This window comes from Callorhinus ursinus, unplaced genomic scaffold (genome assembly GCF_003265705.2).
Source record: "Callorhinus ursinus isolate GAN/ISIS: 27379988/994484 unplaced genomic scaffold, GSC_fseal_2.0 scaffold4, whole genome shotgun sequence".
NCBI classification, from domain to species: Eukaryota; Metazoa; Chordata; class Mammalia; order Carnivora; family Otariidae; genus Callorhinus; species Callorhinus ursinus.
Window position 1 is genome coordinate 101,941,701 of NW_027397066.1, and position 27,855 is coordinate 101,969,555.

Below are 27,855 nucleotides of genomic sequence, written 5' to 3' on the forward strand. Positions count from 1 at the left end.
TGTGCAGAAGCTTTTTATTTTGATGTAGTCCCATAAGTTTATTTTTTGCTTTTGTTTTCCTTGCCTCAGGAAACATGTCTAGAAAAATGTTGCTATGACCAGTGTCAGAAACTGCCTGTGCTCTCTTCTAGGAGTTTTATTATTTCAGGTTTCACATTTAGATCCTTCATCCCTTTTGAGTTTATTTTTGTGTATGGTGTAAGAAAGTGGTTCAGTTTCATTCTTTTGCATGTGGCTGCCCAGTTTTCCCAACACCATTTGTTGAAGGGACTGTCTTTTTCCCCGTTGAGTATTCTTGCCTCCTTTGTTGAAGATCAACTGACCATGTAATTGTGGGCTTATTCTGGGCTCTCTATTCTGTTCCATTGATCTATGTGTCTGTTTTTGTGCTAGTACCATACTGTTTTGATTACTACACCTTTGCAATATATCTTTAAATCTGGGATTGTGACACCTCCAGTTTTGTTTTTCTTTTTTCTCTCCCTCTGCCTGCTGCTCCACCTGCTTGTGCTCTCTCTGTCAAATAAATAAAATCTTTTTAAAAATGTTGCTATCCAATTTTAAGCTGACATATGTTCTTTTATTTTACCTTTCTCATCCCTATAATATTTATTAGCTCTTATATAGCCATGTATATACATACGTATAATCACCAACATGATTTTTTAAGTTTGTTTTTGTTTAAAATACTTAATGATTCAAATGTTTTTAAATAAGAGTTTTGTACATAAAGGAATTACCCAAAGAATATCTTTTTTTTTTAAGGATTTTATTTATTAGAGAGAGAACATGAACAGGGGGAGGGGCTGAGGGAGAGGGAGAAGCAGACTCCCCACTGAGCAGGGAGCCCGACATGGGACTTGATCCCAGGACCCTGGGATCATGACCTGAGCTGAAGGCAGATGCTTAACCGACTGAGCCACCCAGGCTTCCCCAAAGAACATCTTTATTACAAAAATCAATTGATGAAGAGACTGGGATGTTATATGGTACTTTTATCACTGTAATCTATTTCGTTCATATCATTAATCAGGACTAGAATGCCATGTTAGCCAGGAAATTGAGATAACTTCATTCTGAAGCCCTTAATATTAAGATTCTCTTCTAGTTCTTCTAAATTCAGATGTTTAGTTCTAAGAATGAATTCTTTGCTTCATTGATGTTTTCCTTTTTTAAAACATTAAGAAATAATGTATTGTGTTCACCATGATTTGAGGGTATATGACCTATGAACCCTTGTGTTCTGATTTAGTAGAGAATTTTATATTATCTGGTTAGCATAGACACCTAAATTTGTGGATAGTCTTCAAATTTTACTTTTAATAAGACAATGAAAAGGACTCATTAAGCTATTTATTTGGTGAAAGTGACTGAGAAGCCACAGGGCAGTGTAGGAAGAAGCATTACTGATGAAGGTTATATATTTAAAATCTTGTGATGGCTTAAGAAAAAGACCACTAGTCTTGAAAAATTGGGAAATTTAACTTTTAGTAGTGTATTTAATTCTGTAACTTTAAAATGGCTCCCTATGGCTGCCTCCCATTCCTACCTCTTATCACAAATTTAACTTTTCCCCTTTCTATAGTAGATTATAAAGCCAGGAAAGAGTTGTCAGTTATATAATGAAGATGTTTTGTACATATTTAAACATGATATAAATGTTCTTATTATAATTATTATAATACAAGGACTTTATGAATACTGTTCCTTAATACCAAAGATTACTATAAGTTTATGTATTGCTGAGTATATGGATGGATGGATGGATGGATGGATAGATGAATGAATTTTGGACCCTGGACTCCTACATTATTTAGAGCCTCCCTTGGAATGGAAGATCCTTCTCCTTGGTTTTGAAAACATTAAATTAAAAGGTATCTTAGGGGGGTGTGTGGGTGGCTCAATCAGTTAAACATCTGACTCTTGATTTCAGCTCAGGTCATGATCTCAGGGTCTTGGGATTAGAACCCCATGTTGGGTTCCACACTGAGCATGGAGTCTGCTTGAGATTCTCTCTCTCTCTCTCTCTCTCTCTCTCTTTCCCCCTCTCCCTCTGCCCCTCACCCTGCCCACATGCATGGACTCTCTCTCTCTCTCTCGAATAAATACATAAATAAAATTTTTTTTTCGGTATCTTAATGTTGGCATTGAGCTATTTTCTATAATCGTCAAAAAGAAGCTGTACAGTCCTCCTAAAGATAAATAAGGAGATAAAGAAAAAACACAATGAGCTAAATTGTTAATTTTTGTTTGTTTTATGTATTCCTCAATTCATCAAGATTAAAATTACAAGCCACATTTGACCACCACAGGCCATTTACGTACAAACCTTTTGAAATCTAACATTCAAATTATCCTCTAAATCCAAGAAATAGAATCTAAAGATACTATACATTTATTAACTTCATCAAAAGTAAATGGCAAATTCCTTCTGCAAAATAAAAATATCAAGAAAATAAAGCACATAGGAAAAATCTAAACAGAGTTTCTTTGCCCTAGGGACACTTTTGGAAGGACCTTTAAAACACTGGAAACAAACGAAAAAATGTTAATGCTTGGGAATCAGATAAAAAAGAACTTAAAAATTCACTATTCTCTATTTAAGTTTCTATCCTCCACATTTTGTATTTTTAGCAACCATTAAAACAAAAGGATTCCATATCACTATTCTCTCTGATAGAAAAGAAACTGTAATTTTGATAATGGAAATAATTAAGTTTCACAGGACTTAAATAATACAGAAATAATAGACTATCAAAAAAAAAATCACATCCTGAAATCAAGAACTATATTATTACTGTCTGATATGGAGAACACCAATATGAAACCCTCTCACTTTAACTCAAAAGAGGACTGCATCCCTACCTGAATTCAGTTACCAGGGACCGATGGGGAGTCATTTACATGTTTGTATTTTCTGTTTCACATATTTATAAATATCTGGTGATTGTTATTTTTTCTTTAATGTGTTCTGAACTTCAAGGATTTAAGGCTCTGTGTAAATACTTATCTTTTTGTGCATTTCGTTACATTTATATTCATTGGTTTTGAGTAACTTACTATACGTATAAATGTACATTTTAAAAGATGATCCTTCTAAAGCTTTGCTTGTGGTCTTTGCTAGGAAGATGATTTAGATGCATGGAGAAGCTTGCTTGCTGTACTATTTATCATTTTCCCAGACAAATCCATGGAGACAGGCTGCTGATAGGATAGGAGAAAAACAACAAAAACAAATACAGTGCTTTGGCCTGGAACTGAATTGTATTATCTGTGCTGTCAGCTAGAGTCTTTGCTCACTTACCCAGACAATCTCCACAGGGATTAAAACTTCCCTCTGCATTAGTGATAGCCTTTAGTACACTGCAGCCTCATGTCCAGTTTAAAAAAAAAAAAATCTGTTATAAACAGTTTTTTATAGCTTGCAAAATCCTCACCAGTTCAACCTTTGGGGAGAGTGATTATGCTGATAAATCAAATAGGTATATCATAATTAAATTGCTAATCACCTGGATATCAGTTTTAGTTTCCATATATAACTCCTCACAACCCCCAACTTTGGGCCTGATTTGAATACTTACAGTGATGGGTATACTGCTAATTCAAGTTATTTTGGAGGACATTTTTTTTTTTAATAAAAAAAGGTTGTAAGAATTTTGATTCTGCATGAAGGTCTAAGGATAGAATTATAGTCACAAAGAACAACAACAATAAGAAAAATCTCAGAAGATTCTGTAAACCAAACAAGACCAGTTAGAACCAGCTTCTTCATCAAGCAGTGAATGTCTGAACTATCCAGGAAGGTGATTATCTATTTTTTTCTGAAAGATTTCTGCTAATACGGATTTTATAACTTTCTGTGGTTCTCAACCTGACGATTCTTCTCCCCAGCCCACCCCCGCCCCCGCCATTTGGTAGTATCAGAAGACATTTTTGGTTGTGGCAAATGGATTGATGATATTGGCCGCCAGTAGGTAGAGGCCACAGATGCTGCTGAACACCCTATTATAATGTACAGGAGAGTTCCGACAACAAAGTATTAACCAGCCCCAAAGTCAGTAGGGTTGAAGTTGAGAAACCCTGCTCTCAAGCATGGATTTTTATCTTGATGGGAGTTTTTCCAAATGAATAGCCCCACTGATGTTTACAATGTTTTATAGGGAGAGTTTATTTGTTTGAGTTACTAATAAGAGAAAAAAGAGGCTTTAGACATTGACTGGGGGATTTATGAACATGGTAAACACAAACATTCTTTGAAAAATATTCATGGAGACATATGCTGATCTCATGATACAAAGAAATGGAAAACAGTACGATTTCATCATAGAAGGATGTGAGAAACTTTATATTTTTTTTACCTTCACAAATATTAAAGGAAAGTTCTACTTTATAGGAGATGGGGTTATACAGAATTATTTCTATATTGGTGAATTAAATCACTTAATAAAAAAGTAATCACAATATGTAAAATTAATTATTTTGGTAAAATATTCAGTAACCTGAAGCTCTGAATTCATTTCTTAGATGTGACTGTTGGTAATTTATTTACTGTCTAAGCTTCAGTTAACACATCCAGGAAGTCAGGTGTTGTTTTAAACTTGTCAGATGGGTGTTTATTAATTTCTGTTTGGTAACTTGTATTGACACTAAATTTTGTTGTTGTTTTTTTTTTTTTAGATGAATTAAAAGAATTGTCCAGTCCTTAATTGATTGCTGGGCCTCAGTGTAAGGAATAGGCATGCCCTTGTTCATTTCTCAAGTGGAGTTCAACAGTGCTTCCATTCATTTTGATATTGTCTACTCAATCATAATAATTTGCAGTAGAAAGAAGTATATGTAACCCCACATGTATAAACACAAACACACCTAGTAACTTAGTAGTGGTAGGGAAGTTAGAGACTGACAGAAAGTGTTTGTTTACATTGCCTTCCAGAGATTTGGGATTTGGGAACCTGACCTGGGATCCAGGGCATGCCCATAACAACCATTGAGGTTCAGGGAGGTAGTACATGGGGTAGAATATATAGCTTCTAAAGAGATTTAATAATAATCCATCCATTGTGCTAAAACAAAAACAGACATTGGAGACTAAATGTAAGTGATATTCTTAAACCTACTATATTAAAAAAAAATTGCAGTTGATCTTATTTTTTAAATAATCATGTTATCTGCCACACCACCCACACCCCATTAATGAACTGAATGCATGCTGTTGAAAAAGTCATGCTTTTTGTAAAGGAGAGGGTGGGAAAAAAAATGCAGCTTGAAGTAAAAAATCACAGCCAATCATTTTACCTTTGTTTACGTGTTTAAGAAGTTGTCTCTTTGGTGGAGACAGACAGGAAATCTGTATTCTATCACCACCAAAAGTCCTCTTGGGTTTTTTGTTTTGTTTTGTTTTTTAAGTAAATAAACCAGCCATAGTTATGTTAGTATAGAAGAAAATTCAGAGAAGAAATTGGATCTCAGCTAGAGATGAAAAATGTAAAGTTTATTGATGAGAGACTGTAATGTATAAAACTAGTTGTTCCGCTAACAGAAAGCAAAGGAATAAATTTCATTGTTATTCTGTATATTCTTTTAGTTATTATTTTTTTCATTTCTAAAGAATATTTTGTTTAGGTGATACTTTGAATAGGTAGTATATATTTAAATGCTTTAAAGATCAAATCTGTAGAAAGATATACATAGGGATACCTTACTCCCACTTCTGTATCTCATTCTTGTCTCCTTTACCTCATTTTTATCAGTTTCTTTTTTCTTCTAATGTTTTTAATACAAGCAAATATGTATATTTATTTATTGTTTCCAATACTCATATTCCCCAAAAATATAAGATAGAGGAAACTATGCATATGCTGTCAAGTGCTTTGCTTTTTTCACTTAGCACCATATATTAGAGATCTTTCTTTCTCAGTACATGGCTATTTCCTTCATCATTTTGTAGGCTGCATAAACGCAGAACTACATACAAACAGTACCCTATCAATGGACACTTGGACTGTTGCCAGTCTTTTGCCATTACTAACAACCTTGTTTAAGCGTTATTTTGTAGTTGTGTGGGTTTGTCAGAAAGTGAGAGTACTGTGTTAAAGGGTAAATGCTTTTGTATTTTTGGTATTATTTCCTTCTACAGTGGTTCTACCATTTCACTGTTTCACTGGTAATTTTTAATGTGTCAAGATTTGCGGGTTGGTAATTTCCAGGTAACTACTGGTTGGTAACCAATAGTTAATTGAAAAAATCAAAAGAGAAATTATTAAAATATTTTAGGTAAAGTCTGATTTTTCCTTAACATAGACATTTAAATATGCGTTAATTTGTTATTTATTTCAGGGCAAATGTGTTTCTTTGAGAATAATCCACTGATTGAAGTTCCATGATATCCCTTTTCTAAACCTCACTGTATTGATTTCAGTGTTTGACTTTTATATAGTGAGAATTTAAGGCACTCTGAGTTTCCCCATTCTTTTACAGATGTTCTGCTTTACCAAAATAGTTATTTTATTCACCTTTATTGAATTTTCCTAAGCATTTGCCTTGGTTTTTACAGAAATAGTCATGTTCTTGTAACAGTCATATTTTAATGGTTTATATAATATTTATTTACATCACATTATTTTAATGTCACGTAGTTGTTAAGCTGTAATTTCTGAATCATGATTTCATAATCGTTTTTATTTACTGATGTATCATTGTGCTTATTAATCTCCTGGCCGTATTAAGTGCTCAGTAAAACTTATTGAATAGAAGAGAGGCAGGAAAGAGATAGTGTGGGAACAGACTCAACTGACTTTTGCTATGCACCCAGAACAAGAGAGCAAAGGTTTGGGGAGGAGGAGGAAGTGGGGGCATAGCAGAGGTAATCTTACTGGCCAGTGATTGTACCATGGCAGGTACAATCATGTGTTGAAAAATTAAGACTTTTACAATACTTCTTCCATAAAGAAATTGAAAGGGTGGTGGCCTAAAGGAAGCCTTAATTCTAAGTTCTAACTCATTTACTTAGCATAAGTGTCAGACTGGGCTAGACATCTTTGTATTATATTCTTGCCCAGCCAGCAGCTTATTTTTTAAAAAGATACTGGGACTAGTTGAGTATTTTCTAAATTTTATTTTTCCCCATCCATCATCCATGAATTTCCCATATTCATATGTCACTTTACTACTATTTACTTTATATTTTTCTTCAATTAATATTTTAAACACTTAGATAAATTTAATGAATAAGGATAATTTATGTCTCCCAAAAGGGATACTTGCCATAAATAAAAACAACAGTAAAAAGTAAATACAATGAAAACAAAACAGTGCTATTAAATGAAAGTTGTGTGATCTTTGCAGATGGCTCTGAGTGAAACAAGATTAGCAAAGTGTTATGTGCCCCCCACATATACCAAAAAAAAAAAAAAAGTACCACAGAGTACAAGATCAAAGATAAGGCAGAAAGGGTAAATGTTAATAGTAGGTGAATTCGAGTAAAGGTTATGTAGGGGTTCTTTATACTCTTACTATTCTTAAAACTTTAATGTGAATTTGAAATAATCTCTAAATAAGAAATTTAATATATACACTGGAATATTACTCAGCCATCAAAAATGAAGTCTTGCCATTTGCAATGATGTGGATGGAACTAGAAGGTATTATAAGTCAATCAGAGAAAGGCAATTAGCGTATGGTTTTGCTCATATGTGGAATTTAAGAAACAAAACAGAGGAGCGTAGAAGAAGGGAGGGAAAAACAAAACAAGACATAATCAGAGAGGGAGACAAACCGTAAGAGCCTCTTTACCATAGGAAACAAACTGAGGGTTGTTTGTGGGTAACAGGGTGATGGGCATTAAGGAGGGCACGTGATGTAATGAGCACTGGCTATTTTATACAACTGATGCTGAAACTAATAATACATTATATGTTAATTAATTGAGTTTAAATTTTTAAAAATGCAAAAAATAAATTGATAATGCAGGTAAAAAAATGACAAATAAATTTGGATAACGCCAAAAAAATGATCCTGTGAATATTGGAAAATTAAAAAGGGAATAAAATTTTAATGTTAGGGATTCCACTCTTCCAGAAATAGCATGCTAGATCCCTCAGGTCCTTTCTGGTTCTTATGTTCAATGACACAGTATACCTTGTATTAAGGCAGCATAATTAAAGCTACGTGCACTCCCAATTCAGTATTTCAATGAGTAACATTATGGAAGCCCAGAATGAGGAAAGGCTGTTGATTAGGTGAGATAGCCTGAGTGGGTTGAAGTAGAAGTGGCTTAGGAAGAAAACCCTGGACTGTTTCAGTTGTGAGAAAGAAATACTATGTAAGAAAGTTTTTAAGAGGATTCAGAGAGCTTCTGACTCACACACAATTTATTAAGTTTTTAATTTATTTTCAACAATAGTGCTCCTGCTATATTTGATTTCTAATAATAAGAGACTCTAAGAACTTTGGGTATGGATATATTTCTGTAAAATACTACTACCATCATTAATTGAGGATTTTTTATGTGCTGATACTGTTCTAAGTTCTTTATATAGATCAGCCCACTCATTTAGTTCTTATAGCAATCATATGAGGTTATAAGGTACTCTTGATTCCTTCTATAGATAAAGAAATTGAGGCACAGGGCTTAAATAATTAGATCAAATTTATATTACAGGTAAGTGATGGAACCATACTGTCTGACTTGAAAGTCCAGGGCTTTAACTTTTCTTCTCTACCATGTATATTTTTATAGTGTGTGTGTGTGTGTGTGTGTGTGTGTGTGTTTTATCATAATTAGGGACTTCTGCCTTTTAGTTTCCAGTTGTTACTGTGTCTTATTTTGTTCTATTGTTATGCTTTCAATTACTTTATTTCTTTATGCATATTAAGTATAGTCATTTTATATTCAGCTTCAAAAAAATTTCCAGTATATTCAGTCTTTGTACATGTGATTCTTTGTCTTGAAATAACTGGTTCTTTGATTATGTCCTCTGTTTTGTGTGTGTGTGTGTGTCAGGTTTTTTTTTTTTAAGATTTATTTTTAGAGAGAGAAAAATAAACTTATGGGACTACATCAAAATAAAAAGCTTCTGCACAGCGAAGGAAACAATCAACAAAACTAAAGACAACTGACTGAATGGGAGAAGAGATTTGCAAATGACATATTCAGTAATGGGTTTGTATCCAAAATACATAAAGAGGTTATACAGTTCAACACTCAAAAAACAAATAATCCAATTAAAATGGGCAGAAGACATGAATAGACATTTCTCCAAAGAAGACATCCAGATGGCCAACAGACACATGAAAAGACGCTCAACATCATTAATCATCAGGGAAATAGAAATCAAAACCATAATGAGGCATCACCTCACACCTGTCAGAATGGCTAAAATAGAAAACACAAGAAACAACAGGTGTTGGTGAGGATGTGGAGAAAAAGGAACCCTCTTACACTCTTGGTGGGAACGCAACCTAGTGCAGCCACTGTGGAAGAGTATGGAGGTTCCTCAAAAAATTAAAAACAGAATTACCTTATGATCCACTAATCCCACTACAGGGTATGTACCCAAAGAACACAAAAACACTGATTCAAAAAGATATATGCACTCCTATGTTTACCGCAGTATTATCTACAATAGCCAAATTACAGAAGCAACTCAAGTATCCCACTGATTGATGAATGGATAACAAAGATTGTGTACACACACACACACACACACACACACACACACACACACACACACACAGAGGAATATTATTTAGCCCCAAAAAAGATGAAATCTTGCCATTTGCAACAACATGGATCTAGAGGCTGTAATGCTAAATGAAATAAGTCAGTCAGAGAAAGACAAATACCATATGACCTCACTCATATGTGGAACTTAAGAAACAAGACAAATGAACAAAGGAGACAAAAGAGAGAGACAAACCAAACCAAGAAACACTCTTAACTATAGAGAACAAACTGATGGTTACCAGAGGGAGGTGGGTGGGAGAATGCATGAAATAGGTGAAGGGGATTAAGAGTACACTTATCCTGGGGCACCTAGGTGGCACAGTCTGTTAAGCATCCATCTCTTGGTTTCGTCTTAGGTTGTGATGTCAGGGTCATAAGATGGAGTCTTGTGTAAGGCTCTGCTCTTGGTATGGAGTCTGCTTAAGACTCTCTCTAGAATAAATAAATAAATCTTTTTTTAAAAACTACACTTATCTTGATGAACACTGAGTAATATATAGAATTGTTGAATCACTATATTTTACACCTGAAACTAATATAACACTGATAACTATACTGGAATTAAAATTTTAAAAAAATAAGTAAAAATAAAAAATAGTAAAAGACAACTTTAAAATTTTGTGTCTGATATTGCTGTGTATAGGATTTTCTCTCTTTTGGAAAGAATAAGTCTAAAATTTTTAAGTTAGAAATATTTGAGACTCTTCAGTGATTTTTCTTAAATTATTTATAAAAATGTTAAAGTAAAAACCAAGATTGAATGGATGTCTTGTAAAGAAGGAAGTATTTATGGTGAGTTTTAGCTGATTAATTTAGTGTTGAAAGTGAAAATGTAGTCTAAGTGTAAGCAAGTTTCTTGTATCATTGAGATGGTATTTGTTCCACCTTTTCAGTCCATGCCCTGTGTCTTACTTTCATCTAGGAGGAGCCTGTGAATCAGTCTTAACACTCGCTTTGAGAAAAGTGAGATAAGCATGAAATATCCTTGATCTTTTCTAAGGAGTCTAGGAAATCATGTACTTTGCTCTCCATTTTCCAAACTTACTCTTCTTAGACATAAAAAAAATTTAGATGCAATAGTGTAGTATGTAGGGCCAGTCTTCACTCCTCATTTGGCTCTAATTTGCCACCTTGTTTATTCTTGAAAATCATGACATTTCCTGCCAGAATTGACGTCAGGATGTGCCAGGGCTTACCTAACTTTAAACCGGATTACAAAGATGAAGGTTCAGTGTAGATAGTATTGTGTTAATGAGGCCATAATTATGGGATATTTCCTTGTAGTGACCAGTGATTTTCATCTTCTGCCAAATTTAACAGAATTTGTCATCAATCCTGACCACCCACTTTGGTTTTGTCTTAATTCCAAGTATTGAATGTAAATGGATCACTGTGAATGAATCACTCCTGTTGAGCAAATAATCCATTATATTTGAATTTCTACAGTGATTCATTAACATAATTCCCATATTTAAAGTTCTACTTTTACCTTTTCTGACCTCTTCTGTCTAGTGTTTATCCAAATAACTTCTCAGAAAAATTCTTAAAAAATGCAATAATAATTAAGGGCTAATAATGAAGAAATAACTTCAGTGTGCTGGTAATATCATTTTATCCATTACTGTTTATCAATAAAATTATACATTAGCATTAACCATCCTTTCAGTTTATATTTACATAAATTATTTTTCTTATTGTTTGTGCTGCCATCATAAACATGGCATGTACATTGCCCTCAGGCAAGACTGAGTCTTGGTGAGTCAGGATTGTTACTGCTGTCAAATTCAAGATACTTTGTTTTGTAACCTTCTTGCCCAAATAGACTATTTTAATTGAGTCAAATTCAATAGGCCTTTTTGAGTCTCCTTGGAGTATAATGATCCTTTTCCTTCTAAGTTCTTAAAAGAGTAATATATTCAAGGGTGATTGTTTACAAAACTTCATAGAGGGTAAATTTGACTTTTTATTTTAAACTAGTTTTGTCACTCAGGGATGTCATCGCCCTGTATCTTTAATTCTTGACACAGGTCCCATTCTACTTCCCCAGTTGTATGCTTGGTTTTTTGTTTGTTTGTTTGCTGTGTTTTGATGCCTTACTCATTTCCACATATCAGCCTCTACTTCAATCTGTAGATTCAAAGCTTATGTGTTTTAGTGTCTAGGGTAATATTTAGATAATCAGATAAATATTTCCCAAGGATTTGTGATGGGAAAGAACTGGATGTGCTCTGAGATACATTTTTTTTTTTTAATGCTACACCTTTGGATATAATAATGCCTACTTAGGTTGTCTAATGCAGTAGTAAGTAATGAAAAAAAATACCAGAAAGATTTTTGAGGTATTGATAAACTGTTCTTTTACACATAAGCATCTCTTTATATTTGTAATCTCCTTTAATGAATAGAGTATAAAGTTATTATTTTGGCCATGTCCTCTTCATTGATTACACATTTGTTAGAGAACATATTCAGTTGTTGGTAATGTTTTGAAATCTACCTCTACTCTATACAGATGTGTCCTACATGCAGTGTGGATTAAAATCTGCTTTGCATTCCTCAGTTTTAAATTGTCATTCCTATTGTTTTATTATGTACCTTCTGAAAACTGACCTTTCTTTTTGTGTGTGGGGTGGGGAAGGGGGGGAAATCTTTTGTCAGAGGAACTTTTGTTTTTCAAAAGGCAATTACCTTGGAAAAATTCACTTTACTTGAGTTTGAAAATGGAAAACTGACACTTTTATTTTTTTTAAAGATTTTTATTTATTTATTTGACAGAGAGCGAGACAGTGAGAGAGGGAACACAAGCAGGGGGAGAGGGAGAGGGAGAAGCAGGCTTCCCGCCAAGCAGGGAGCCCGATGTCGGGCTCCATCCCAGGACCCTGGGACCATGACCTGAGCCAAAGGCAGACGCTTAAGGAGTGAGCCACCCAGGTGCCCCAGAAAACTGACACTTTTAATTACAAAAGTTGTTTAAAATATCCAAAATATAACCGTTGCTATAAAATGTGTTCATATATCTGAAGACTAGAGGATAATATTCAAAGAAGAAAACAATAGTTAATTCTTTTTTCTTTCTCTAAAATTTTATTTAATAACTTGTTTACTCTTTTTCTATTTAAAAGAAAAAAGATGTTATCAGATCCCTGCCTATTTAACTTTAGAGAGAACTTAGTTTGGTCTATAGTATAGACATGTAATCAGTGTAGCACTTTTATTCATTCCACAAATACTTAAGAGGTTTTGATGATTTTTCGTCTTTTCTAGGATATACTAATTAGTGTTAACATCTCTATCAATTTATTGTGATATTTGGAATATTTGGTCATGAAGAAAAACAAGGCCTTGCTTCAAAACAACTGGTATACTCTCCAGTAAGTGTAATATGTTCTTTTTTTTTTTTTTTAAGATTTTTATTTATTTATTTGACAGAGAGACAGCAAGAGAGGGAACACAAGCAGGGGGAGTGGGAGAGGGAGAAGCAGGCTTCGTGCTGAGCAGGGAGCCCGATGTGGGGCTCGATCCCAGGACCCTGGGATCATGACCTGAGCCAAAGGCAGATGCTTAGCAACTGAGCCACCCAGGCGTCCCAGTGTAATTATGTTCTTATTGGACTTAATGTACATCATAATGTTTACTTCATTACTTTATGCATGTTAGTTTTGAGAGGAAACTTCATTATTATGATACTCATTTTTTAACAGTGACATTACAATGATAGAATATAGTGACCTTGGGCCAGAAGAATTAGAAATGGATCTGCTCTCAAAGAAAATGAATTAATTGAAATCTAACTTCAAGTATTGTAATTCTTTTAACAAAAATCCCTTTGCAAAGAAAAAATAACGTAAAATCTAGAAATGATTTTCCGTTAGGTTTTTTTGTAATTTCAGAATAAGTCTACTCTTTTATCTTAGGAAACATTACTTTTCCATGAGCTCTTAACCATTACCACTTTTACCTGTGGCCTGTGAATATTGTCTGCTCTTGAGTTGCATACTTGATTCCAGATGTCTTCATATAACTGTGTTTGGAAAGACTATATTTATATGTGTAGGAAACAGTGTCATTAGTGGGTCAGCTTTGAACATTTTTATGAAATAGCACACAGATTTTTCTAGACAGGAATAGAAAAATGAGAAGTCTTGGCCAAGGAAGCCATCCCTTGGGACTGAACATCTCCAGGAGAAACTGCACTCCTGGATAGAAAAGTTATATCAAATATTTTCCAATTTTGCTGCTTACTTGAGAAATGAGTCTGGAAACCAGTTTTTGAGATAATTGAGACCATTTGCCATGAACTTCCTTATATATCCCAATCTTTAACTAAACATTGCTATGCCCTGGTCTTTAAATGCTCCTCCTTTACTCTCAGAGACCGACATGTTCTCCTTAAAGTGAATTGTTCCACTTAGTTTCTCTGTCTCATCTCAATTTTAAAAAATTTTCGACTCTCCAGGTGCCTGGGTGGTTCAGTGAGTTAAGCATCTGCCTTCGGCTTAGGTCATGATCCTGGAGTCCTGGGATGGAGCCCCACGTAGGGCTCCCTGCTCAGTGGGGAGTCTGCTTCTCCCTCTCCCTCTGCCTCTCCCTCAGCTTGTGCTAACCTCTCTCTCTCTCTGTCAAATAAAGAAATAAATAAAATCTTAAAAAAAAAAGTTTCGACTCTCTAGTTCCTCCTGACTGTACTTTATTAATAAAGTGAACTTATGTAAGTCACCAATGACTATTAAACAAAATTTAATGGCTTCTTCAGGGTTCTTATTTTCTCAAATTCCACAAACTTGATCCTACTGACTACCCACATCTTGAAGCTCCAGTGATACCCCAGTTTTCCCTTCTGTTAACTGTTTGTCTCCTACTTTTTTATTTCAGTTGAATTCAGCAGCCACAATATGGCAAAAGAATCAGACAAAAATCCGAGTCCAGTCGAGGACACCTAGTTTTGTTTTTAACTCAGGATATTTCTCAATGTCACTCTTGTTTTTCATTCCCATTGCTTCTATTCTGGTTCAGTTCTTTCTTTGGATTGCTAGAGTTGCCTCTTAACTTGTGTCTCTGCCTCCAATCTCTTCTTTCCTCTATTTCGTCTTTGTTCTATTTCACAGTAGTCTTCCTAAAGGAATGTCTAACCAGGTTATTCTGCTGCTTTACCAGATTACCATACTGCCAAGGAGCCTGCAGTGGCTCCCTGTTGTTTGCCTCAAGTCCAGCTCTTCATTCTGACCTTTTGAGTTAGCAAAAGTTGGGCCTACCTTTCACCATTATTTTCTGTGTTCATGGAACAGATTTTATCCATTTATTCTGGCAATTAAATCTTCTAGTGTCATGCGTTCTGCACATGCCATGTTCATTATTTCCTCCAGGCGTTTGCTGCTTTTGTCTCTTTTCCATTTATCTGACACCATCCTCATTACTGTTTCTCAGCTGTTTCAAGTCTTAACAACCTTTTCCTTTTTTAAAAAAACTGAATTGGCTTTACCAGTATCTTTTTCTCTAGCTTGCTTCTCTTGGGGACCACTTAGTTCAGTTCTTGATTTTTCTCTAGTAGTTTATTCTTTTCTAGATTTTTTTCTAACCATCTAATAACTTCGAGGTATTTTGAGGTCAAAGAAATAAAACCCTCTAAATGTCAGATAATAGACCACAAATATATGACCATTGAGTGAAAATATGCCCAGATCAAATATTTAAATCTCCTTAGTTTTCACTAAAAAATTGAAAATAATTTCTGAGTAGAAACAGGTTTTAAAAAAATGATTAACATCACAATTTTATCAAATCAACATTTGTATTTTTAAAATTCTCACATCAGCAGGGGGCACTCAAACCAAAGTTCATTCTCCCATTTTATGGAAGATTAAAATTTATCTCTGTAAGAGTTTATTCTGCTTGGGGTACCAGCTATACTTTATAATCAATTTGTAAATAAATTTTAAAATTCTTCAGTAGGTAATTTTGTAGAATTGTATTAATTTTTTTTTTAATCCATAGAAGATAAATTGTGGCTTTGGTGGAAAAATGTGTTTTAGAACATGAAATGCTTCATCTGGTGCTTTCGTTGGATGGCCACTTTATATAGAAATTTGTTTTTCCTGCCTCAGAAACTGTATTTCAATTAAATTAACATATTATTAAGCTGTTTCTCATTCAATAAAATGTTAACTTTTATAGAACAGTACTTTCATTTTCCCCTGTGAACTTGAGAAAAATAAGTTTTTATTAGAGGCTATAGTTTAACACTGGACTAAAACATAGTTTGGCAAATTCATAAAGTTTCATTGAATTTTTCTTCCTGAGCCTTTCTTCTGGCGGACTGCAAACAACTAGGGGTACGTGTTTATAGATGTGCTCATTTTCACCTCCTCCTCTTGGAGGTTAACCTAGTACTTATTAAGGGAGAAACACAGTTTATACTAAACAGTGTTTAACATATACTGATGGTATTACTGTATTTCCTGTTTTGTGTTCACAATAAGAAGATTCTGAAAAACTGCCTTTGTATAAATACTTCACTGACATTCCAGACAAGTATAATCTTGTCTGCTGGTAGGCAGGAAAGAGTGATGTCCTGGAATGCTGTTACAGAAGGAAATCTCTTTGTGTTCCACAAATGATACCCCTAAACCTTTTAAGAATATAATTTAAAAATGACAACTCTATATTTGCTTTTCCTTCCGTTTATTAACTTTGCATGCATTTAGTTCAGAAATGCAATTAGTCCAAAAAAAAAAAATTCCATTATGTCTGAGAAAGAAGCATCTTCCTGATGGTTTGCTGGAAATTTGCTGGTAGATATGTCAGAGGTAAACATAAAAACTGATTTGATAAGTCATTACTAGTTCTTGTTATTTTAGCTTAAAACTATTTTTGATACTTGAATGTGGCTTTTGTGAATTCTCTGCAGGCTTAAAAGGTGCAGTTTCCTACTCCCAAAATTTCCAGTGAAGAAATAATTTGGAAATTGTTTTTAGAATACAGATTATGTTTTTTAAGAGTTAGATTTGGAGTTTTTATGTTATTATTTAATGTGAGTCATTAAGATATATCACAATCAGTTGTGTAACTTAACCTTTAATACACTAACGAATAGATTTTCTTGTACTTAATTATGATAGCTAAAATCAGAATTGCACTGAAGTTTCTTTTCAGTGACTGAAAAAAATAGTTATGATTTAAACCCCTGAATTATGCCAAAGCAGACATCATAAACTAGACCTGTGTCTAATTTCTAGGTTGGTGGTTCTTTTTCTTCTATCTCATTACTTCTACCATTAACATGGAAAGTAACAATTACTTGCATGGATTCTCTCCTTCAGCCCCCACTCACTCTAAACCCCAGCAAAATGGAGAATCACCTGTAAGAATTTCCAAAACTTTTAAAATGCGTGTTGACCACTTTCAAAATGTAAAAAAATATCATAAGCTTTTTATGATCAGTTAGTTCTTATGTTATTAATGTATTGGCCATACTGTACCTTTCATTTAAATATGTGCTTAGGAATATGTTGACATTATTCTTTGTATGTGTCCCTTCTCATAAATCTGTTGTGTTGAATTCTGAAATACTAAAGCTACTCATCCTTAGTTAAACAGAGTACCTTAAGACAACAGAGCTAATAACTGATAAGGTGGTTCTTTTGATGGTGTCAGAAACTCAGATTCCTTCTGTCTTGCTGCAGTACCATCCCTTAGCCACATGTTTAAAAATCTCACTGTTACCTCAATTGGATTCTCATTAGGTGAACAGGAATCAGGAGGTGAGGTAATAGAGAACTTACTCCCTCACTTTAAGGACATAACCCATAAACTGTATGTATCATTTACATCCCAATGACTGATCTTAGCTGCATGACCATATTCAGGTACAAGAGAGGCTGTAAAATAAATATGTTCTCTATTTTGAGTGCTGAGCACACAGCTTAAATTGAGGGGCTTTATTACTAAAGGAAAAAGGAAAAGCTAGCAGTCTTAGTCATTATCTGTTATTTTTGTTCACTTTCATTGTCCACTCCTTTTTCAAACTACTCTGGCTTAGTTTTACATGACACAATAGTCTCCTGATTTTTCTTCTATTTCTGCCCCTCTTGACTCCTTTACATATTCTCCTCTGCCTAATCATAAAATGTTGCAGTTCATCAAGGGTGAGTGCTAGGACCCCTCTTCTTTCTTCTTTGTCTTCAGACATCTCCATCTATGGCTTTAGGTATCATGTGACTGCAGTTGATTTAGCTGACCTTTGTTCTGACCTCTCCAATGAACTGCCTACTTAGATATCTCAAAGGCATTTCAATTCAACATATCTAAATTTTAGTCTTCCTCTAAGTATTTTAATCAATAAATCTTAACTTTATGAGGTAAATACAATTACCATTACTGATTGTATAGATGAGAAATTGAGATATAGAGAGAAGTTCAGAAACTTGACCAAGTCACAGACCTACTAACTGGTGTATAGTCTGTGAGGTTTTTGACAAATGTGCAGAATTGTGTAATTACAATACAAAGCAATTTATTCACTCCAGTAATTCTTTCATGCTACCCCTTTGTAGTTAACCCTCTTTCCACCACTAACCCCTGACAACTACTGATCTGTCCCTCAAGTTGCCATTTCCCAAATGTTATATAAGTGGAACCATGCAGTATGTAACCTTTTGAGTATGGTTTCTTTTACTTAACATGTTTTTAAAATTTGTCTGTGTTGTTATTATATCAATAGTTTGTTTCTTTTCTATTGCTGGGTCGTATTCCACTATATGGATGTACTACAGTTTGCTTATCCATACACCCATTGAAGGACATTTTAGATTGTTTCCAGGTTTTCTGTGAATAATGCTACAGTAAACATTAGCAGACAGGTTTTTGTGTGGACATAAGTTTTCATATCTCTAGGATAATTACTAAGAGTGGAACTACTGAGTCATAGGGTATCTGTGTGTATAACTTTATTGATTTCTAGACTGTCAGAACTTTGTTGCCCCACCAGCAATATATGAATTCCACGTCCTCTGCATTCTTGCTAGCACTTTGTATTGGCATTTTTTTAAAAAACTTAACCATTATAATAAGTGTGTAGTGTTATCTTACTTAAATTTGCATTTGTCCAATGACTGATGATAGTGGGCATCTTTTGAGCAATTTTTACTTTTTTAATTGGGCTTTTTTTTCTTTTATTCTTTATATTCTGATTACAGATCCTTTGTCAGGTATATTGCAAGTATTTTCTAGTGTGTAGCTTCTCTTTTCTTTCTCTTAACAGTGTATTTCACAGAGTAAAAGTTCTGGATCTTGAAGAATCCCAGTTTCCTTTTTTGGCCTTTTGTGGTTTGTTTGTTTGTATTTTTTTAAATCAACTCTTTGCTTAACCCAAGATTATGAAAAATTTTTTAAGTTTTTTGTTGTAAAAAGCATATAACATAGAATATATCTTAACCATTTCTAAGTGTACAGTTCAGTAATGTTAAGTATATTCACATTGTTGTGCAGACAGTTGCCAGAACTTTTTCATCTTGCAGAAGTGAAACTCTATACCCATTAAACAACAACTCTCCATTGCCCTCTCCACCCAGCCCCTGGCAACCACCATTGTATTTTATGTTTTTATGAATTTGACTACCCTAGATAAGTGGAAGTATGTGCCTTTTCGTGGCTGGTTTCTTTTTTTTCTTTTTTAAGATTTTATTTATTTGAGAGAGAGCATGGGTTGGGGAGGAGGCCTCCAGAGGCAGAGGGAGAAGCAGACTCCCCGCTGAGCAGAGAGCCTGAGATGGGCCTCAATCCCAGGTCATTGGGATCGTGATCTGAGCCACCCAGACACCCCAATGACTGGTTTATTTCACTTGGCATAATGTTTTTGTGTCATCCATGTTGTAGCATATATCAGAATTTCTTTCCTTATTAAGGATGAATAGTATTCTGTTGTATGTATATAGTACATTTTGCTTATCTATTCAGTTGTCAGTGGACACTTGTTTCTTCCACCTCTTGGTTATTTTGAGTAGTGCTACTATGAACATGAGTGTGCAAATATCTCTTTGAGATCCTGTTTTCAGTTATTTTGGATATATACCCAGAAGTGGGATTGCCTAATTTTATGATAATTTAATCTTAATTTTTTGAAGAACTACCATACTGTTTTCTGCAGCACCTGTACCATTTTGTTCTTACCAGCAATGCCCATGGTTTCCAGTTTTTCCCCATCCTTGCTAACACTTGTTTTTTGTTTGTTTTTTATTTTTTATTTATTTATTTTTTGAGAGTGAGCAAAATGGTAGAAGTTTATTAAGTGAAGATACAGAGAAAGCTCTCAAGAGTGAGAGGGGTCCTGGCAGGGTTGCACTGTTTGTTTTTTTTAAAAATAGCCATCCTAATAAGTGTGAGGTGGTACCTCCTTGTGATTTTGATTTGCATTTCCCTAATAATTAGTGGTGTTGACCATATTTTCATATGCTTATTAGCCTTTTGTGTATCATCTCTGGAGAAGTATCTATTCAAGACTTTTGCCTATTTTTAAACTTTTTTTGTTGTTGAATTCTGGAAGTCTTTTATATCTTCTAGATATTAGCCTCTTATCAAATATATGATTTGCAGGTATTTTCTCCCATTCTGTAGGTTGCCTTTTTTACTCTGTTGATTTTGTCCTTTGATTCACGAATTTATTCATTTTGATGTCAAATTTGTCTAGTTTTACTTTGTTGACTATTCTTTTGTTGTCATTGGGAAACACTTGCCAAATCCAGTGGCACTGAGCCTTTCCCTTTTTGTTTTCTTCTGAGAATTATATAGTTTGGGACCTTATGTTTATTTAGGTCTTTAATCCATTTTGCGTTAATTTGTGTATAAGGTATAAGTTAAGATTCCAGCTTCTTTCTTTTGCATGTGATGTCTGGTTTTCCCAGCACCATTTGTTGAAGAGATTCCTATGGGTTTTTTTGTAAATTTTTACATTTCACATTTAGGTCTGTAACCTAGTTTTGATCTAAGTTTTGAATCTAGTGTGAATTAAAAGTAAAGGCCCATGTTTGCATATGGATGCAAAGTTGTTCTGGCATTTAGCTTATATATTATATTAAAAATATTAAGCTTATTATTTCAATGAATGTTTTCCTGTTTTCAAATTGAGATCCATTTCTTTTCAGCCATAGTAAAGGAATAGGTTTCCAGAATAAAACCAATAGTTTAAAATACTGTGCCCCAATAGGGGTAGGGCTAAAGTAGCAGAACTCACATTCTCCCTTCTTTTCAGTTCACACAAAGCATAAAACAAGATAATTTGCCCTGTTCATTGCCATCAAGACACGTCAGATTTGTATGTCAAAGTAATAGCCCCACTCTGTCAGCCCTGTGTTGAGTACTCTCCAGAATACTGTGTAAATCACAGGTGGATTGTTCAGGTGCTCAAAGAGCCCCCAGGAATAGGCAAATAATGAACTGACAGGTTATTGCTGCATCAAGGAATTTACCCTTTTCTTTAGCATATCATAGCTCATGAAGGCTAACTTTTGGTAACTGTTTCAGGAAAAAAAAAAAAAAAAACTGCAGTATATTTTCTTTCTTCCCTCCTGTCCCTGCACAAAGCAAACAAACTTGTTTACAGAACATCCAGCATTTAGTTGAGTAAATGACGGGTAGGAAATTAAGCTGTTAATACAGGAGGATGACTAAGTGAGGAAATCCGTCTTTTGTCAACTACTCTTATATTATTATTATTATTATTACTATTATTATTATTAAAATAGAATCTGCTTTCAGTTTCAGTGGTTGGGAGTGTTTAGATGTACATGGTTTAATGGATTTTGCACTTAAAATTCTGGTTTCTCTCTTTTACTTACAATTCAACATCATAATAGAAAATAGTGCAAATAGTCTTCTAAATGATTGATATAGGATGATGGCTTAGGCTTAGTTATTGAGTCAAAGCTCCACACCTGTTTTATGTCATAGCAACTTCCTCAGAGGATGAGTTTTAAAAAAATACCATTCTTTCTAGCGACGCCAGAGGCATTATAAATCTCTAAATTGAAAAATGCTGAATTTAATTTGATTCTTATTTAAATCTGCTTAAAATTAACTCTTTGGGTACTTTCTGGTTTTTTAAAATGAACTGCTGATTGCCACATGCTATATATGTATTTCCTTCTTTATAAACCTTGATAAGATATTATTCTTGATATTCATGGTAATATAGAAAATAATCTTAAAATTATATACATTCTCCCCCTAAAATGAAGTTTACTGAAAACAAATTTAAAATTTAATAATTAAGTTGGGGGGCCTGGGTGGCTCAGTCGTTAAGTGTCTGCCTTTGGCTCAGGTCATGATCCCAAGGTCCTGGGATCCAGCCTTACATTGGGCTCCCTGCTCCGCGGGAAGCCTGCTTCTCCCTCTCCCACTCCCCCTGCTTGGGTTGCCTCTCTGGCTGTGTCTCTCTGTGAAATAAATAAATAAAATCTTGAAAAAAAATTTAATAATTAAGTTCACCAAAGTAAACACATATAGAGTGAAAAAGATTTTACTTGTTTGGTGGTACATGTACATTTGAGCTCATATTTAATATAAGTTAAAATTATCATGACCCTACCAAAAAATACTCATGTCATTTTAGACTGCACTAACTATAGCATCCAGATTGCATAAACTAACAATTTTGGGATCTCATGGTTTGTAAATAATTTTAGATATAACAGGTGTGGACCAGAGTATGTTTTTACCCAGGAGAAAAGAAGAATACATGCAGTACAGTTATTTGTTTAAATAACTTTGTATGTTTAAAAGTCCATCCTGTAGAAAAGACAATTAAAAAGATTCAGTAAAACAAATGGAATAACTTTCCAGTGAACTACCGTTGTTCACGTAGTTGACTTCCTTGTTCTGGGAGGCATTGATCTCCCTGATACTCCAAGTGTTTTAAAAAAAAGAGTTGTGCTAAACTTCTGTTATATTGATTAGGAAGTTGGAAAAGATAACTTTTTTTTTTAAGATTTTATTTATTTATTTGATAGAGAGAGACAGCGAGAGAGGGAACACAAGCAGGGGGAGTAGAAAAGGGAGAAGCAGGCCTCCCGCAGAGTGGGGAGGACCAGGACCCTGGGATCATGACCTGAGCCAAAAGTAGACGCTTAACAACTGAGCCACCCAGGTGCCCCAGAAAAGATAACTTCTGATCTCTTCAATTTTAAATTGAATCAGCAAGCATAAAATGATTTCATGACTCAGTCACTTAGCACATATGTGAATATTTGCAAATTTGGGTTTTGAATTTTGAGATTAAGAAAATTACGCTTGGTTGGCCCTATGAACTTTCCAAATATTTTTGCTTTTCTATATTTTTCCTGTTTTTAAAAATAATTCAAAGTATTTATCAAAAAGAAAAAGAAAACGTCAAATTCTGGCCCAGGTCCTATAAATCCAGTCTGAAGTTAGAGGAAGGAATAAGAATGAATAATACAGGTCCTCTGTTTAACATGTGAACCCCACTTACCCTGTCATGTGTGAAAGTTGCACATAAGGAACTTTATAGCACAATCTTAAGAACTTGATACTTTATTTGTAGCAAACATGGCCCTCCTAACAAGGGCGCATGGGCAATATATTTGTAGATCATTCCTTGGCAGTGTTGTCCTTTGAATGGATAGGCTTTTTGCATCATGCAAAACATCTTGACATTCTTAATGTTATATATATTTAAAAGAGCAGACGTGACTAGAGGTACTATGTTTGCAGAATTCAGCAAAGAGAGGCTGTTTAGCATTAAATATCTATATTACTATAGTTTTTCATTGCATTTAGATACTAATTAACACTGAGCATGCAGAAAATACTTATTACTTTGAGTTGCTCATTTGTGGAACATAGGCTTGAAAGAATGAATGTATATATGCATGCATCTATGTATGCATGTGTGCATCTTTGGTAGTACACTAAGTGCAGTAATCACTTTTTATTCATGGTTAGAATAGTTCTTGGCACTCTCAAATCTTGGTGAACATTTGTCATATAACTAAATATATTCAGTTTAGATAGTATCAGATAGATGTTAGCTTTTGAATAAAGCAAATATATTATTTTTTAATTATATAAATGAGTAATTTTATTTCATCTTTAGATTATGATTTTTCTAAGGAATATATATTATGTGTATATTGCTTATATTACCGAGTCTAAAACAATTTCTTTATAGATCTTTTAACTTAGGCAGTCTGCCATAAATGTCACTCCATTCTTGTGGTCATTAATTTAGAAGGATGGCAGTTCTTAATAGATGACCACTCAGTATTAACCTCCCAAGAGCTAAAAAACCAAGAGCAGTTATAAAAAGTAGTTCTTACATAATACAGGATGGCATAGCTGTTTCTTCTTTGTTTTTTCCATAAAATAGTCTACAGTATAAATAGGTCTTAAATCATTTGAAGTTGGATTTCAGTTCTGTTTTGGCCTTTACTGAGTAATATGAAGCACTATTTGCTCATCTGTAAAGTAGGAATACTACCTTCTTTGCAGAAATGTTAGAGGATTATATGTGGTAACTTACAAGAAATTTTAGCATAGAGCCTGTTACAAAGTGAGCTCTGGAGACACAATAGCTATTGTTACTATTTTCTCCAGAAAAAAAAAACAAAACACAAAAAACGGAAGATTAAAATATGGATAAATACCTGTCTTTAGCACTTAAAATTTTAAATTGTTATGCCTTCAGTTTTACTTATTTTTCACTTTTATTTTTCTTCTGTCTTATTTTTCTCTTTGAATTCTAATATTCAAAAAATTCCTCCTGTTATACAGAACATATCAGCAGTTACCCATTAGTCATCACTATTAAATGAATTGTACATTAAGTATTCCTTTGGGAGACCTGATGACATCTCCTTTTTCTCTCACGTTGTGATGGCCAATACGTGTCATATCTATGTCCCTTTCTTACGCCCTCCTGCACAAAAGTTTCTGAGTTCTCAAAGAATCTGCAATGGTTTTATATATATATATATATATATATAGTCTTCATCCATTGTCAGGAAACCAGCTTCTTAGGGGCGTTTCTGGTTTTTTGGTAAATACCTAAATAGATTGTTCTGATTACCTAAACTTGGAGACTAATCTTTTTGTATTTTTAAAATGGCCTGGACTGATATGAGTCTGTTTAGTAGAGGATAGGCTGGAAATTGGTAAGCTAGAAATAGGAAAACTGAAGATTCAACCACCCTGGTTGTACACATTCGTCATACACATAGTACATTATTTTCTCTCAGGTTCCTTTTAGCCTTTCTATGGCTCAGTATTGACCCAGCAAGGGGCGCCTGGGTGGCTCAGTTGTTAAGCGTCTGCCTTTGGCTCAGGTCATGATCCCAGGGTCCTGGGTTTGAGCCCTGCATCAAGCACCCTGCTCCATGGGAAGCCTGCTTCTTCCTCTCCCACTTCCCCTGCTTGTGTCGCCTCTCTCGCTGTCTCTCTCTCTGTCAAATAAATAAATAAAATAAAATCTTCTTAAAAAATATTGACCCGACAGATTTCCTTTTCCCTTCTTCCCACAACCCTATGGCTTGCTTTACACACATACACATATACACATTTGCCAATATAATCTATAATATGTACTGAATAAACTACCATCTATATCTTTCTATTCTAATCTTGGTTAACATCTGCACAGCACATCTGATAGAATTGCATGGAACTTATGAGCTTAAAATAAACATGATGAAGTTTTCTTTATTCTAGGAACATTCATTACCCATTTCCAAAATACTTAAAATATTATTTTCCTACTACTAAATCATAGAACAAAAATTATATCGTCTCTTCATATCAGAACCTTTTTCAATTTATGACTATTTGAAATAAGGACAAGTGTTTAAGAAAGCATGGTTTTTAAGTATTATTAGGGGAAAATAGGAGAAAGTGTTATGTTAACAAATTTACATTGCGTGCTCATTGTCAGTCTCCCAATCTGTATAAACATGAAGACTAAAATTCAGTGATTTGCATGTCTCAGAGAGTGAAAGACCAATTGGATTTTTAAACATAACTGGAGGAGAAAAGAAAAACTTTTGAACCTAAAGCCTTGCTTTATCCAGGGATGGCATGAGTTTTTTCTTTGTCTGGCTTTAACCTAAAAGTATATTCGTAATGTCAGGCCTCACCAGAAACACTACAGATGCTTTGTAGGGACTGTAGTTTTATCAGCTTGTATTTCTTAGCTGACACTTTCTTTTAACACTAGAAAGCACTCACACCAATGTCGAATAAATGAATTTATGTGAAAATATATGCCTGAGGAAAAAGCAGTATAGAAGCTTTTGATATTTAGTACTTTTCCTAATTACTCTGACTTTCCATAATCTCTCTGTTGTCTGAACGATAACATTTACTAGTACCAGGTGGTATTATATAGTAAATATTACAATTCAGGCAACAGAGAGATTATGGAAAGTTAGAATAGTTAAAAGATAAACACACATTAAGTATGTTTCTAATTTTTAAAAAATAATTATGTGTCAGACTAGGTAGTTTGCATAATAAAGCAGTTAAGGTAGATCTTTTTCATACTATTTTGTAGATAAAGAAACAGGCTTAAAGGAGGTTAAGTAACTTGTCCACTGTCTAACAGCTAGTAAATGACTCTACAAGGAATGTTACTTTGGTACATTTAGATATTCTTTCCAGAAATCAGTGATTTTTGATGGTCTTCAAAGAATTGGACTGGTTAGCAGGGTTGCTACTGACCTTGGGAGTTGGTAATGGATTTAATGGCTCTTGAGTGGGAAGTTGAGTAATCAACTTAATTCTGTGTGCTTAACATATTGAATGGAGCACTGGATGTTATACGCAGACAATGAATTATGGAACACTACATCAGAAACTAATGATGTAATGTATGGTTATTAACAGAACATACTAAAATTTTAAAAAAGAATTAAAATTCTGTGTGCTAAAAATAAGGCCAATTATAATATATGCCTTTATCACTGACCTGAAAATTTTCTGAGTGTCTAATCCTATGGTAAGTGATATTTATCATCTAAAATTGCTTTACCTTTGGGAGGTACCAGTCAAATCAAAGAAGTATTTACTTCTTGTTTAAGGTTTTAATTTGCTTGAGTGACAGAAATATATATTTGCAGCTTGAGAGGTTTTTCATGAATGGAGGTGTCCAGTAATATCTTTCAGATAAGTATTTCTTAGAATCATTAACAATGACATTTATGAGTTGAAGTAGAAATCATTTTATAATAGGCATATTAAGGGTGCCTGAGCAGTGCAGTCAGTTAAGCGTCCAACTCTTGGTTTTGGCTCAGGTCATGATCTCAGGACCGTGAGATCAAGTCCTGAGTCAGGCTCCACACTCAGTGCAGAGTCTGCTTGAGATTCTCTCTTTCCTTCTAACCCTCCTGTGCATGCATGTACTACTCCCTTTCTCTTCTGTCTCTCTCTCTAAAATAAATCTTTAAAAAAAAATAATGGGCACTGTTAACTATGACATTGTTGGCGTCTTTTTAGCATACCAATAAATATTACAGAGCCATTTTTGCATGGTAATTTAAAAATTTTTTGTTGATTGATTGGATCTAAACTGCTACAGCTTGCTATATAATGATTAAGAGCACAGACTCAAGACGTAGGTTTGAATCCCAGTTCCATCCCGTACCATATGTATGACCTTGGGCAAATTATTGAATCTGTGTGACTGTTTCTTCACCTATAAAATGTAAACAGTAGTACCTACCACAGAGAGTTGTTGTAAGGATTAAATGAATAATAAATTTGAAATAACTTAAAATAATACTTAATATTGTTTACTACTTTTTTATTTTTTTATTTTTATTTATTTTCTTTTAAAGATTTTATTTATTTATTTGACAGAGAGAGACACAGCGAGAGAGGGAACACAAGCAGGGGGAGTGGGAGAGGGAGAAGCAGGCTCCCTGCTGAGCAGGGAGCCCGATGCGGGGCTCGATCCCAGGACCCTGAGATCATGACCTGGGCCAAAGGCAGACGCTTAACGATTGAGCCACCCAGGCACCCTTACTACTTTTTTTTTTTTTAATTTGCCTCAGTTTATATTTGATTAAGCTAGGAGGCCATGAAGTTCTTTATGGATATTTTGTTCACTATGGTGTTGAAATAACATCATTGAATGT

The 27,855-nt window shown here is 34.2% G+C and overlaps 1 protein-coding gene across 5 annotated transcripts in view; it reads left to right on the forward strand.

Annotated features, from left to right (window-relative positions):
* The window catches only part of AFG2A (AFG2 AAA ATPase homolog A), a 343,140-nt gene that overhangs the window by 145,255 nt on the left and 170,030 nt on the right, over positions 1 to 27,855 (forward strand). Inside the window, exon 16 of one of the 5 annotated variants that reach the window (XM_025874139.2) lies at positions 12,989 to 13,076. The exons of the other annotated variants lie outside the window; for them this stretch is intronic. The gene's annotated coding sequence lies outside the window, so the exon portion shown is untranslated. Of the gene's footprint in view, positions 1 to 12,988; positions 13,077 to 27,855 lie in introns of those variants that run through there. 5 annotated transcript variants of the gene reach the window in all.